General features: G+C 40.8%; 1 protein-coding gene across 3 annotated transcripts in view; it reads right to left on the bottom strand.

Annotated features, from left to right (window-relative positions):
* Positions 1-12,847, bottom strand: part of LOC121566851 (rho guanine nucleotide exchange factor TIAM1) — a 195,513-nt gene extending 182,666 nt beyond the window's left edge. For all 3 annotated transcript variants that reach the window (XM_045214379.1, XM_045214386.1, XM_045214385.1), the window contains exon 1: positions 12,700-12,847. The gene's annotated coding sequence lies outside the window, so the exon portion shown is untranslated. The remainder of the gene's footprint in view (positions 1-12,699) is intronic.
* Between the last annotated feature and the right edge of the window lie 2,591 nt (positions 12,848-15,438).

Genomic DNA, 15,438 nt, shown 5'->3' with positions numbered 1-15,438 from the left:
TAGTCCAGACAGCTCATATTCACAGAGAGTTAGTACAGACAGCTCATATTCACAGAGAGAGCTAGTCCAGACAGCTCATATTCACAGAGAGTTAGTACAGACAGCTCATATTCACAGAGAGAGTTAATACAGACAGCTCATATTCACAGAGAGAGTTAATACAGACAGCTCATATTCACAGAGAGAGTTAATACAGACAGCTCATATTCACAGAGAGAGTTAATACAGAGAGCTCATATTCACAGAGAGTTAATACAGACAGCTCATATTCACAGAGAGAGTTAGTACAGACAGCTCATATTCACAGAGAGAGTTAATACAGACAGCTCATATTCACAGAGTTAATACAGACAGCTCATATTCACAGAGTTAATACAGACAGCTCATATTCACAGAGAGAGTTAGTACAGACAGCTCATATTCACAGAGAGAGTTAATACAGACAACTCATATTCACAGAGTTAATACAGACAGCTCATATTCACAGAGTTAATACAGACAGCTCATATTCACAGAGAGAGTAAATACAGACAGCTCATATTCACAGAGAGAGTTAGTACAGACAGCTAATATTTACAGAGAGAGTTAATACAGACAGCTCATATTCACAGAGAGAGTTAGTCCAGACAGCTCATATTCCCAGAGAGAGTAAATACAGACAGCTCATATTCACAGAGTTAATACAGACAACTCATATTCACAGAGAGAGTTAGTACAGACAGCTCATATTTACAGAGAGAGTTAATACAGACAGCTCATATTCACAGAGAGAGTTAATACAGACAGCTCATATTCACAGAGAGAGTTAGTCCAGACAGCTCATATTCACAGAGAGAGTTTATACAGACAGCTCATATTCACAGAGTTAATACAGACAGCTCATAGTCACAGAGAGAGTTAGTACAGACAGCTCATATTTAAAGAGAGAGTTAATACAGACAGGTCATATTCACAGAGAGAGTTAATACAGACAGCTCATATTCACAGAGAGAGTTAGTACAGACAGCTCATATTCACAGAGAGTTAGTAAAGACAGCTCATATTCACAGAGAGAGTTAGTACAGACAGCTCATATTCACAGAGAGTTAGTACAGACAGCTCATATTCACAGAGAGAGTTAATACAGACAGCTCATATTCACAGAGAGAGTTAATACAGACAGCTCATATTCACAGAGAGAGTTAATACAGAGAGCTCATATTCAGAGAGGAGTTAGTACAGACAGCTCATATTCACAGAGAGAGTTAGTACAGACAGCTCATATTCACAGAGAGAGTTAATACAGACAGCTCATATTCACAGGAGAGTTAATACAGACAGCTCATATTCACAGAGAGAGTTAATACAGACAGCTCATATTCACAGAGAGAGTTAGTACAGACAGCTCATATTCACAGAGAGAGTTAATACAGAGAGCTCATATTCACGAGAGAGTTAATACAGACAGCTCATATTCACAGAGTTAGTACAGACAGCTCATATTCACAGAGAGAGTAAATACAGACAGCTCATATTCACAGAGAGAGTTAGTACAGACAGCTAATATTTACAAGAGTTAATACAGACAGCTCATATTCACAGAGAGAGTTAGTACAGACAGCTCATATTCCCAGAGAGAGTTAATACAGACAGCTCATATTCACAGAGTTAATACAGACAGCTCATATTCACAGAGAGAGTTAGTACAGACAGCTCATATTCACAGAGAGAGTTAATACAGACAGCTAATATTCACAGAGAGAGTTAATACAGACAGCTCATATTCACAGAGAGAGTTAGTCCAGACAGCTCATATTCACAGAGAGAGTTTATACAGACAGCTCATATTCACAGAGTTAATACAGACAGCTCATAGTCACAGAGAGAGTTAGTACAGACAGCTCATATTTAAAGAGATAGTTAATACAGACAGCTCATATTCACAGAGAGAGTTAATACAGACAGCTCATATTCACAGAGAGAGTTAGTACAGACAGCTCATATTCACAGAGAGTTAGTACAGACAGCTCATATTCCCAGAGAGAGTAAATACAGACAGCTCATATTCACAGAGAGAGTTAGTACAGACAGCTAATATTTACAGAGAGAGTTAATACAGACAGCTCATATTCACAGAGAGAGTTAGTACAGACAGCTCATATTCAGAGAGAGTTAATACAGACAGCTCATATTCACAGAGAGAGTTAGTCCAGACAGCTCATATTCACAGAGAGAGTTAGTCCAGACAGCTCATATTCACAGAGAGAGTTAGTCCAGACAGCTCATATTCACAGAGAGTTAGTACAGACAGCTCATATTCACAGAGAGAGTTAATACAGACAGCTCATATTCACAGAGAGAGTTAATACAGACAGCTCATATTCACAGAGAGAGTTAATACAGAGAGCTCATATTCACAGAGTTAATACAGAGAGCTCATATTCACAGAGAGTTAATACAGACAGCTCATATTCACAGAGAGAGTTAGTACAGACAGCTCATATTCACAGAGAGAGTTAATACAGACAGCTCATATTCACAGAGAGTTAGTACAGACAGCTCATATTCACAGAGAGAGTTAGTACAGACAGCTCATATTCACAGAGAGTTAGTACAGAGAGCTCATATTCACAGAGAGAGTTAATACAGAGAGCTCATATTCACAGAGAGTTAGTAAAGACAGCTCATATTCACAGAGAGAGTTAGTCCAGACAGCTCATATTCACAGAGAGAGTTAATACAGACAGCTCATATTCACAGAGAGAGTTAGTCCAGACAGCTCATATTCACAGAGAGAGTTAATACAGACAGCTCATATTCACAGAGAGAGTTAGTACAGACAGCTCATATTCACAGAGAGTTAGTAAAGACAGCTCATATTCACAGAGAGAGTTAGTCCAGACAGCTCATATTCACAGAGAGAGTTAGTCCAGACAGCTCATATTCACAGAGAGAGTTAGTACAGACAGCTCATATTCACAGAGAGAGTTAATACAGACAGCTCATATTCACAGAGAGAGTTAATACAGACAGCTCATATTCACAGAGAGAGTTAGTACAGACAGCTCATATTCACAGAGAGTTAATACAGACAGCTCATATTCACAGAGAGAGTAATACAGACAGCTCATATTCACAGAGAGAGTTAGTACAGACAGCTCATATTTACAGAGAGAGTTAATCCAGACAGCTCATATTCACAGAGAGTTAGTACAGACAGCTCATATTCACAGAGAGAGTTAGTCCAGACAGCTCATATTCACAGAGAGAGTTAGTACAGACAGCTCATATTCACAGAGAGAGTTAGTCCAGACAGCTCATATTCACAGAGAGTTAATACAGACAGCTCATATTCACAGAGAGAGTTAGTCCAGACAGCTCATATTCACAGAGAGTTAGTACAGACAGCTCATATTCCCAGAGAGAGTAAATACAGACAGCTCATATTCACAGAGAGAGTTAGTACAGACAGCTAATATTTACAGAGAGAGTTAATACAGACAGCTCATATTCACAGAGAGAGTAAATACAGACAGCTCATATTCACAGAGTTAATACAGACAGCTCATATTCACAGAGAGAGTTAGTACAGACAGCTCATATTTACAGAGAGAGTTAATACAGACAGCTCATATTCACAGAGAGAGTTAATACAGACAGCTCATATTCACAGAGAGAGTTAGTACAGACAGCTCATATTCACAGAGAGAGTTAATACAGACAGCTCATATTCACAGAGAGTTAGTACAGACAGCTCATATTCACAGAGAGTTAGTACAGACAGCTCATATTCACAGAGAGAGTTAATACAGACAGCTCATATTCACAGAGAGAGTTAGTACAGACAGCTCATATTCACAGAGAGAGTTAATACAGACAGCTCATATTCACAGAGAGAGTTAGTCCAGACAGCTCATAGTCACAGAGAGAGTTAGTCCAGACAGCTCATATTCACAGAGAGTTAGTACAGACAGTATCATATTCCCAGAGAGAGTTAGTACAGACAGCTCATATTCACAGAGAGAGTTAATACAGACAGCTCATATTCACAGAGAGAGTTAGTCCAGACAGCTCATAGTCACAGAGAGAGTTAGTCCAGACAGCTCATATTCACAGAGAGTTAGTACAGACAGCTCATATTCACAGAGAGTTAGTCCAGACAGCTCATATTCACAGAGAGTGTTAGTCCAGACAGCTCATATTCACAGAGAGTTAGTACAGACAGCTCATATTCACAGAGAGTTAGTACAGACAGCTCATATTCACATAGAGAGTTAATACAGACAGCTCATATTCACAGAGAGTTAATACAGATAGCTCATATTCACAGAGAGAGTTAGTACAGACAGCTCATATTTACAGAGAGAGTTAATACAGACAGCTCATATTCACAGAGAGAGTTAGTACAGACAGCTCATATTCACAGAGAGAGTTAATACAGACAGCTCATATTCACAGAGAGAGTTAGTACAGACAGCTCATATTCACAGAGAGTTAGTACAGACAGCTCATATTCACAGAGAGAGTTAGTACAGACAGCTCATATTCACAGAGAGTTAGCAGACAGCTCATATTCACAGAGAGTTAGTACAGACAGCTCATATTCCCAGAGAGAGTTAATACAGACAGCTCATATTCACAGAGAGAGTTAGTACAGACAGCTCATATTCACAGAGAGTTAATACAGACAGCTCATATTCACAGAGAGAGTTAATACAGACAGCTCATATTCACAGAGAGAGTTAGTACAGACAGCTCATATTCACAGAGAGAGTTAGTACAGACAGCTCATATTCACAGAGAGAGTTAGTCCAGACAGCTCATATTCACAGAGAGAGTTAGTACAGACAGCTCATATTCACAGAGAGTTAATACAGACAGCTCATATTCACAGAGAGAGTTAGTACAGACAGCTCATATTTACAGAGAGAGTTAATACAGACAGCTCATATTCACAGAGAGAGTTAGTACAGACAGCTCATATTCACAGAGAGAGTTAGTACAGACAGCTCATATTCACGAGAGAGTTAGTACAGACAGCTCATATTCACAGAGAGTTAGTACAGACAGCTCATATTCACAGAGAGAGTTAGTACAGACAGCTCATATTCACAGAGAGTTAGTACAGACAGCTCATATTCACAGAGAGAGTTAATACAGACAGCTCATATTCACAGAGAGAGTTAATACAGAGAGCTCATATTCACGAGAGAGTTAGTACAGACAGCTCATATTCACAGAGAGAGTTAGTACAGACAGCTCATATTCACAGAGAGAGTTAGTACAGACAGCTCATATTCACAGAGAGAGTTAATACAGACAGCTCATATTCACAGAGAGAGTTAGTACAGACAGCTCATATTCAGAGAGAGTTAATACAGACAGCTCATATTCACAGAGAGAGTTAGTCCAGACAGCTCATATTCACAGAGAGAGTTAGTCCAGACAGCTCATATTCACAGAGAGAGTTAGTACAGACAGCTCATATTCACAGAGAGAGTTAATACAGACAGCTCATATTCACAGAGAGAGTTAATACAGACAGCTCATATTCACAGAGAGAGTTAATACAGACAGCTCATATTCACAGAGAGTTAATACAGACAGCTCATATTCACAGAGAGAGTTAGTACAGACAGCTCATATTCACAGAGAGAGTTAATACAGACAGCTCATATTCACAGAGAGAGTTAATACAGACAGCTCATATTCACAGAGAGAGTTAGTACAGACAGCTCATATTCACAGAGAGAGTTAGTACAGACAGCTCATATTCACAGAGAGAGTTAATACAGACAGCTCATATTCACGAGAGAGTTAGTACAGACAGCTCATATTCACAGAGAGAGTTAATACAGACAGCTCATATTCACAGAGAGAGTTAGTCCAGACAGCTCATATTCACAGAGAGAGTTAGTACAGACAGCTCATATTCACAGAGAGAGTTAATACAGACAGCTCATATTCACAGAGAGAGTTAATACAGACAGCTCATATTCACAAAGTTAATACAGACAGCTCATATTCACAGAGAGAGTTAGTACAGACAGCTCATATTTACAGAGAGTTAATACAGACAGCTCATATTCACAGAGAGAGTTAGTCCAGACAGCTCATATTCACAGAGAGAGTTAGTCCAGACAGCTCATATTCACAGAGAGAGTTAGTCCAGACAGCTCATATTCACAGAGAGAGTTAATACAGACAGCTCATATTCACAGAGAGAGTTAGTACAGACAGCTCATATTCACAGAGAGTTAGTAAAGACAGCTCATATTCACAGAGAGAGTTAATACAGACAGCTCATAGTCACAGAGAGAGTTAGTCCAGACAGCTCATATTCACAGAGAGTTAGTACAGACAGCTCATATTCCCAGAGAGAGTTAATACAGACAGCTCATATTCACAGAGAGAGTTAATACAGACAGCTCATATTCACAGAGAGAGTTAGTACAGACAGCTCATATTCACAGAGAGTTAATACAGACAGCTCATATTCACAGAGAGAGTTAGTACAGACAGCTCATATTCAGAGAGAGTTAATACAGACAGCTCATATTCACAGAGAGTTAGTCCAGACAGCTCATATTCACAGAGAGTGTTAGTCCAGACAGCTCATATTCACAGAGAGTTAGTACAGACAGCTCATATTCACATAGAGAGTTAATACAGACAGCTCATATTCACAGAGAGTTAATACAGATAGCTCATATTCACAGAGAGAGTTAATACAGACAGCTCATATTCACAAAGTTAATACAGACAGCTCATATTCACAGAGAGAGTTAGTACAGACAGCTCATATTTACAGAGAGTTAATACAGACAGCTCATATTCACAGAGAGAGTTAGTCCAGACAGCTCATATTCACAGAGAGAGTTAATACAGACAGCTCATATTCACAGAGAGAGTTAGTACAGACAGCTCATATTCACAGAGAGAGTTAGTACAGACAGCTCATATTCACAGAGAGAGTTAGTACAGACAGCTCATATTCACAGAGAGTTAGTCCAGACAGCTCATATTCACAGAGAGAGTTAGTACAGACAGCTCATATTCACAGAGAGAGTTAGTACAGACAGCTCATATTCACAGAGAGAGTTAGTACAGACAGCTCATATTCACAGAGAGAGTTAGTCCAGACAGCTCATATTCACAGAGAGAGTTAATACAGACAGCTCATATTCACAGAGAGAGTTAGTACAGACAGCTCATTTTCACAGAGAGTTAGTACAGACAGCTCATATTCACAGAGAGAGTTAATACAGACAGCTCATATTCACAGAGAGTTAATACAGACAGCTCATATTCACAGAGAGAGTTAGTCCAGACAGCTTATATTCACAGAGAGAGTTAGTACAGACAGCTCATATTCACAGAGAGAGTTAGTCCAGGCAGCTCATATTCACAGAGAGTTAGTACAGACAGCTCATATTCACAGAGAGAGTTAATACAGACAGCTCATATTCACAGAGAAAGTTAATACAGACAGCTCATATTCACAGAGAGAGTTAGTCCAGACAGCTCATTTTTCACAGAGCGAGTTAGTCCAGACAGCTCATATTCACAGAGAGAGTTAATACAGACAGCTCATATTCACAGAGAGTTAATAAAGACAGCACATATTCACAGAGAGAGTTAATACAGACAGCTCATATACACAGAGAGAGTTAATACAGACAGCTCATATTCACAGAGAGTTAATACAGACAGCTCATATTCACAGAGAGAGTTAATACAGACAGCTCATATTCACAGAGAGAGTTAATCCAGACAGCTCATATTCACAGAGAGAGTTAATACAGACAGCTCATATTCACAGAGAGTGTTAATACAGACAGCTCATATTCACAGAGAGAGTAAATACAGACAGCTCATATTCACAGAGAGAGTTAATACAGACAGCTCATATTCACAGAGAGAGTTAATACAGACAGCTCATATTCACAGAGAGAGTTAATACAGACAGCTCATATTCACAGAGAGAGTTAATACAGACAGCTCATATTCACAGAGAGAGTTAATACAGACAGCTCATATTCACAGAGAGAGTTAATACAGACAGCTCATATTCACAGAGAGAGTTAATACAGACAGCTCATATTCACAGAGAGAGTTAATACAGACAGCTCATATTCACAGAGTTCCAGGACCTCTTAGCGGCCTTATTGCAGTACTTTGTGCATCAACATTGGAAAGTAAAAGTAAGTAGCCTGTCCGAGCCAGAACGGCCCATAGATCAGGAGCCCATCTCCTGTTTCTGTAGTGTGAGGCAGCTTGATGTACAAGTACACCCCCTGGACAGGACACTTGTCTATCTCCTGTTTCTGTTGCATGGGCAGCTTGATGTACAAGTACACCCCCTGGACAGGACACTTGTCTATCTCCTGTTTCTGTTGCATGAGGCAGCTCTATGTACCAGTACACCCCCTGGACAGGACACTGGTCTTTCTCAAGGCTTTAACATCGAAATTGACTAATTCTACAAAGCAGAATTAAGGCAAACATTTGAACTTATCATTTGCAGCAATGATAGATTCATAGTGCCTTCAGAAAGTATTCACACCCCTTGACTTTTTCCACATGTTGTTGTGTTACAACCTGAATTTTAAATGGATTAAATTGAGATTTTTGGTCACTGGCCTACACACAACAACCCATAATGTCAAACTGGAATTATTATTTTTTGGTTGAAATATTTACTAATTAATTTCAAAGGAAAAGCTGAAATAAAATAAATAATAAATAATATGCCATTTAGCAGACGCTTTTATCCAAAGCGACTTACAGTCATGCGTGCATACATTTTTTTTGTGTATGGGTGGTCCCGGGGATCGAACCCACTACCTTGGCGTTACAAGCGCCGTGCTCTACCAGCTGAGCTACAGAATGAAATGTCTTGAGTCAATAAGTATTCAACCCCTTTGTTATGGAAAGCCTAAATAAATTCAGGAGTAAAAACGTGCTTAACAAGTCACATTATAAGTTGCATGGACTCACTCTGTGTGCAATAATAGTATTTAACATGATTTTGGAATGATTACCTCATCTCTGTACCCCCACACATACAATTATCTGTTAAGTCCCTCAGTCGAGCAGTGAATTTCAAACACAGATTCAATCACAAAGACCAGGGAGGTTTTCCAATGCCTCGCAAAGAAGGGCACCGATTGGTAGATGGGTAAAAAAAAAAGAAAGCAGACATTGAATATCCCTTTCAGCACGGTGAAGTTATTAATTACACTATGGATGGTGTATCAATAAACCCAGTCACTACAAAGACACAGGCATCCTTCCTAACTCAGTTGCCAGAGAGGAAGGAAACTACTCAGGGATTTCACCATTAGGCCATTGGTGACATTAAAACAGTTACAGAGTTTAATGGCTTTGATATGAGAACTGAGGATGGATCAACAACATTGTAGTTACTCCACAATACTAACCTAATTGACAGAGTGAAAAGAAGGAAGCCTGTACAGAATAAAAATATTCCAAAACATGCATCCTGTTTGCAACAAGGCACTAAAGTACTGCAAAAAGATGTGGCAAAGCAATCAAGTTTCTGTCTTGAATACAAATTGTTATGTTTGGGGCAAATCCAATAGAACACATTACTGAGTACCACTCTCCATATTTTCAAGCATAGTGGTGGCTGCATCATGTTATGGGTATGATTGTAATCGTTAAGGACTGGGGAGTTTTTCAGGATAAAAAATAAATGGAATGGAGCTAGCACAGGCAGAATCATAGAGGAAAACCTGGTTCAGTCTGCTTTCCACCAGACACTGGGAGATTAATTCACCTTTCAGCAGGACAATAACCTAAAACACAAGGCCAAATCTACACTGGAGTAGCTTACCAAAAACAGTGAATGTTCCTGAGTGGCAGAGTTACAATTTTGACTTAAATCTGCTTGAAAATCTATGGCAAGACTTGAAAATGGTTGTCTAGCAATGATCAACAACCAATTTGACAGCGCTTGAATCTTTTTTAAAGAATAATGTTGTACAATCCAGGTGTGCAAAGCTCTTAGAGACTTTCCCAGAACGACTCACAGCTGTAATCACGGCCAAAGGTGATTCTAATTTCTGTATTTAATTTTCAATAAAATGTACACATACATTTTAAAAAACATGTTTTCACTTTGTCATTGTGGGGTATTGTGTGTAGATATGTGAGAAAATTAATCAATTTAGAATACAGGCTGTAACATAAAACATTGAATAAGTAATGGGGTATGAATACTTTCTTAAAGCACTGTAGGTAACACTTTACTATAATTGTGTACAGTAATGCTACTATGCAATTACAAAGCAATAGGGCCAGGATAGGGCCATCAATATGGATCTGGACAGCATTGCTGCTATAATGTCTGGACTGTTGAGAGAGCAGTAGGGGATGAGATCATGATGCAGCTAGCTATTCTGGAAGGTCACAGTCATGTACAGGTCCTAGATCCTCTGAGAGAGAGAGAAGATGCAGCTAGCTAGCTTGGAAGGTCACAGTCATGTGCAGGTCCTAGATCCTCTGAGAGAGAGAGAAGATGCAGCTAGCTAGCTTGGAAGGTCACAGTCATGTGCAGGTCCTAGATCCTCTGAGAGAGAGAAGATGCAGCTAGCTAGCTTGGAAGGTCACAGTCATGTGCAGGTCCTAGATCCTCTGAGAGAGAGAAGATGCAGCTAGCTAGCTTGGAAGGTCACAGTCATGTGCAGGTCCTAGATCCTCTGAGAGAGAGAAGATGCAGCTAGCTAGCTTGGAAGGTCACAGTCATGTGCAGGTCCTAGATCCTCTGAGAGAGAGAGAAGATGCAGCTAGCTAGCTTGGAAGGTCACAGTCATGTGCAGGTCCTATGTGGGCAATTCCATAGTAACAGAATGATGCTGAGACTCAGATTTCTCACTTTAAAAATGTATGTCAAACCAAAACCAAAGTTAAACAAACCATACAACTCTATGCACAAGGGCTACTTTTAACAATTTCCACTGAAAACACATTCGAACAACACTGCAGATGCAAAGTTTGGTAACAACAGAATGACTGTTCGTGCTGTTTGTGACGTCATTCTGTTACCAAACTTTGCATCTGCACTCTTCTTTAAGTAAATGTGTTTTTGTAAAATGTTCTGTGGAAAATCGTCCTTGGGCATGGTTTGTTTAACTTTAAAATCATTGTTGTTGTTTTTTTGGTTTGGACATACAATCCGAGTCTCAGTATCATTCTGTTACCATGGAATTGCCAATGTTCTCTGATACAGAGAGTGATGACTCTGCTAGGCTACATCCTCCAACAAGGTCACCGTGTTAAAATGCTGCTGCACAGATTAGTCAGAAATGAATGAATGAATGGATGGTCTCAGAATGACTTGTGTGGTAGAATAAGGGACTAAATATCCTCCAGATTTGATTAGATTTGTAACAATGTTAGACCCTGTCTAGTGTAACAGTTTTGCTTCCGTCCCTCTCCTCGCCCCTACCCGGGCTCGAACCAGGGACCCTCTGCACACATCGACAACAGTCAGCCCTCGAAGCGCCGTTACCCATCGCTCCACAACTTCAAGGTCTCAGAGCGAGTGATGTCACCCGATTGAAAACGCTACTAGTGCGCACCGCTAACTAGCTAGCCGTTTCACACCGGTTACGCTAGCACTGATGTTTTGGGGACCAGTCTTCTGCACACCATCGTAAATCACCAGCACCCTGCTACAATAACGGGGTCAGTCATAACCATTTGTCATTTGGTTGAAGCCCCAAATGGCACCCTATTCCCTATATAGTGCACTACTTTAGACCAGAGGTCTATATTAGGGAACAGGGTGCCATTTGGGACTCATTTGAGACCATTCATTCATGATATGACCATGAGAGTCCTACAGCTGGTTTCCAAAATACATTGTCAAATCAACACAATCAAAAGCTTATTATTCTACAGGTTGTCTTTTTATGTCCTGCGCGTGCATTTGGTTTAATCAATAGCTCACAATAGACTGATGTCAAGTTTAATTGGAAAACCTGTAGCAAGGCAGGCGTGTGACGAATAGTCTTTTTGTCACCGTAATTCCTGGGCCTCTCCAGTCAGCGATGATAAAGATGCAACAGAGACGTCACATTTGGAGTTGTACGTCTCAAAACGTGGTCCTCTGTAGCTCAGCTGGTAAAACACGGCGCTTGTAACGCCAAAGGTAGTGGGTTCGGTCCCCGGGACCACCCATTCACACAAAGAAATGTATGCACGCATGACTGTAGGTCGCTTTGGATAAAAGCGTCTGCTTAATGGCTTATTATTATTAAATAGCCACGGGGAGGTGACTGGAACATACTGTGATGGGAATTATTGCTCAATGTCACCTATAGATTCTAAAGGCTATAGATGCCCTTCGTGTGATGGTGGCATTGAAAATGATGCCAGGGCATTCAATGGGCATGCATGTATTCATTATTTATGGGAAACCAAGTGTAGGCTACATGGCTTACACAGTCATTTCAGCTTTGATGGCTGAATATGACAAACACCAGCATCCTACCTGCGAGTTTAGCCTTTCTTAAACAATTAGACAAACGGTAGCATATCTATGAAAGATAAATCTGCGTTGTGCCTTGTTATTGACGTGGTCACGGGGAAAAACACATGTCTCCTAGGGGGGGAAGATATCACGGTCAAACATCAGCCACATTTATCCCCACCACATCAGAGAAAAACAAACATTATGTCCTAAAAACATACCTGTCATTGCTCGCAGTTGACTATTGTGGCTGCCGTCCAGTGTATGCGGTGAATTGGACGCGCTGTGTTGAATATGCCCTCGCTAGGCTGTGCCGCGGAAAGCTCCGTCTGTTGCCGCGGAGAGCTCCGTCTGTTGCCGCTACCATGTTGTTTCTACGCCGCGACAGAGAGGAAGAGACGAAGCGAGAGGTTTTACTCCGCCCAAAATCTGTCCACGGAAATAAACCCACGAAGTAAGGAATTATTGTATGCAGGTCAATGAGAGCGTGTCAAATTTGGTCAACAACAGTTTTTATTGCTAATTTGCTACGTGAGGTTTATTTGATCGAATAGAAATGTAGTAAATGGTTAGGTTGTTGATAGGTGCACTCTAGGCGGGGAAGTAGAGATTGTCCCTTAAGGTTTTGAAAGTTTATTAGTTAGAATACACTATATATACAAAAGCATATGGACACCCCTTCAAATGAGTGGATTCGGCTATTTCAGCCACACCCGTTGCTGACAGGTGTATAAAATCGAGCACACAGCCATGCAATCTCAATAGACAAACATTGGCAGTAGAATGTCCTTACTGAAGAGCTCAATGACTTTCAATGTGGCACCGTCATAGTCAACAAGTCATTTCGTCAAATTTCTGCCCTGCTAGAACTGCTCTGGTCAACTGTAAGTGCTTTTATTGTGAAGTGGAAACGTCTAGGAGCAACAACGGCTCACCCGCAAAGTGGTAGGCCGCACAAGCTCACAGAACGGGACTGCCGATTACTGAAGCGCGTAAAAATTGTCTGTCCTCGGTTGCAACACTTACTACCGAGTTCCAAACTGCCTCTGGAAGCAACGTCAACACAATAACTGTTTGTCTGGGGCTTCATGAAATGGGTTTCCATGGCCGATCAGCCATACACAAGCTTAAGATCACCATGCGCAATGCCAAGCGTCGGCTGGAGTGGTGTAAAGCTCGCCACCATTGGCCTCTGGAGCAGTGGAAACGCGTTCTCTGGAGTGATGAATCCCGCTTCACCATCTGGCAGTCCAACAGACGAATACGAGAACGCTACCTGCCCCAATGCACAGTGCCAACTGTAAAGTTTGGTGGAGGAGGAATAATGGTTTGGGCTAGGCCCCTTATTTCCAGTGAAGGTAAATCTTAACGCTACAGAATACAATTACATTCTAGATGATTCTGTGCTTCCAACTTCGTGGCAACAGTTTGGGGGAAGGCCCTTTCCTGTTTCAGCATGACAATGCACCCGTGCACAAAGTGAGGTCCATACAGAAATGGTTTGTCAAGATCAGTGTGGAAGAAATTGACCCCGTCGAACACCTTTGGGATGAATTGGAACGCAGACTGTGAGCGAGGCCTAGTCGCCCAACATCAGTGCCCGACCTCACTGATACTTTTGTGGCTGAATGAAAGCAAGTCCCCGCAGCAATGTTACAACATCTAGTAGAAATCCTTCCCAGAAGAGTGGAGGCTGTTGTAGCAGCAAAGGGGGGACCAACTCCATATGAATGCCCATGATTTTGGAATGAGATGTTTGACGAGCAGGTGGCCACATACCTTTGGCCATGTAGTGTACCTGTACATGAGAAGAAGTCATTGACGACTGGTAAGATTTCCAGACCACCCAATACCCCAGTAGACTCCAGAAACAATATTATCACCACTGTTCATTCAGTGCATTGGCCAAATTACTTTCATTACAATTGACTAGATACATCCTCTGCTAAGGATATCAAAAACTATTGAAAATAAGTATTTTACCCAAGTAATTAAAAGACCCAACGAGAGTCAATCCACAGACTCATAATGGGATGGTTATAAATTCAGGTGTTCTTCCAAACATCATTCCATAATCTACTGCGTTTGGAAAATTAACATACCTAAAGCACCACCCAAATTGAATAATTTAAGACAATTTACAAATGTAAATATTGATTATTTAATTAATGACTTGATATCCATCAACTGGCAAAGATTCCAACTAATCCCAACAGCCCAAAATGCTTCAGGTTACTTTACAGTGCCTTCGGAAAGTATTCGGACCCCTTGAATTTTTCCACATTTTGTTCCATTGCAGCCTTATTCTAAAATTGATTAAATAAAAACAAATCCTCAGCAATCTACACACAATACCCCATCATGACAAAGAAAAACAGGTTTTAGAAAGTTTTGCAAATTTATTAAATATAAAAAACAGATACCTTATTTACATAAGTATTCAGACCCTTTGCTTTGAGACTCGAAATTGAGCTCAGGTGCATCCTGTTTCCATTGATCAACCTTGAGATGTTTCTACAACTTGATTGGAGTCCACCTGTGGTAAATTCAATTCATTGGACATGATTTGGAAAGGCACACACCTGTCTATATAAGGTCCCACAGTTGACAGTGCATGTCAGAGCAAAAACCAAGCCATGAGGTCGAAGGAATTGACTGTAGCGCTCCGAGACAGGATTGTGTCAAGGCACAGATCTGGGGAAGGATACCAAAACATTTCTGCAGCATTGAAGGTCCCCAAGAACACAGTGGCCTCCATCATTCTTAAATGGAAGAAGTTTGGAACCACCAAAACTCTTCCTAGAGCTGGCCGCCCGGCCAAACTGAGCAATCGGGGGAGAAGGGCCTTGGTCAGGGAGGTGACCAAGAACCCGATGGTCAGTCTGACAGAGCTCTAGAGTTCCTCTGTGGAGATGGGAGAACCTTCCAGAAGGACAACCATCTCTGCAGCACTCCACCAA

The sequence above is a fragment of the Coregonus clupeaformis genome, chromosome 5 (assembly GCF_020615455.1).
Source record: "Coregonus clupeaformis isolate EN_2021a chromosome 5, ASM2061545v1, whole genome shotgun sequence".
Classification (NCBI taxonomy): domain Eukaryota; kingdom Metazoa; phylum Chordata; class Actinopteri; order Salmoniformes; family Salmonidae; genus Coregonus; species Coregonus clupeaformis.
Note: the sequence above shows the minus strand (reverse complement) of the source record. Positions and strands in the feature narration are given on the sequence as shown.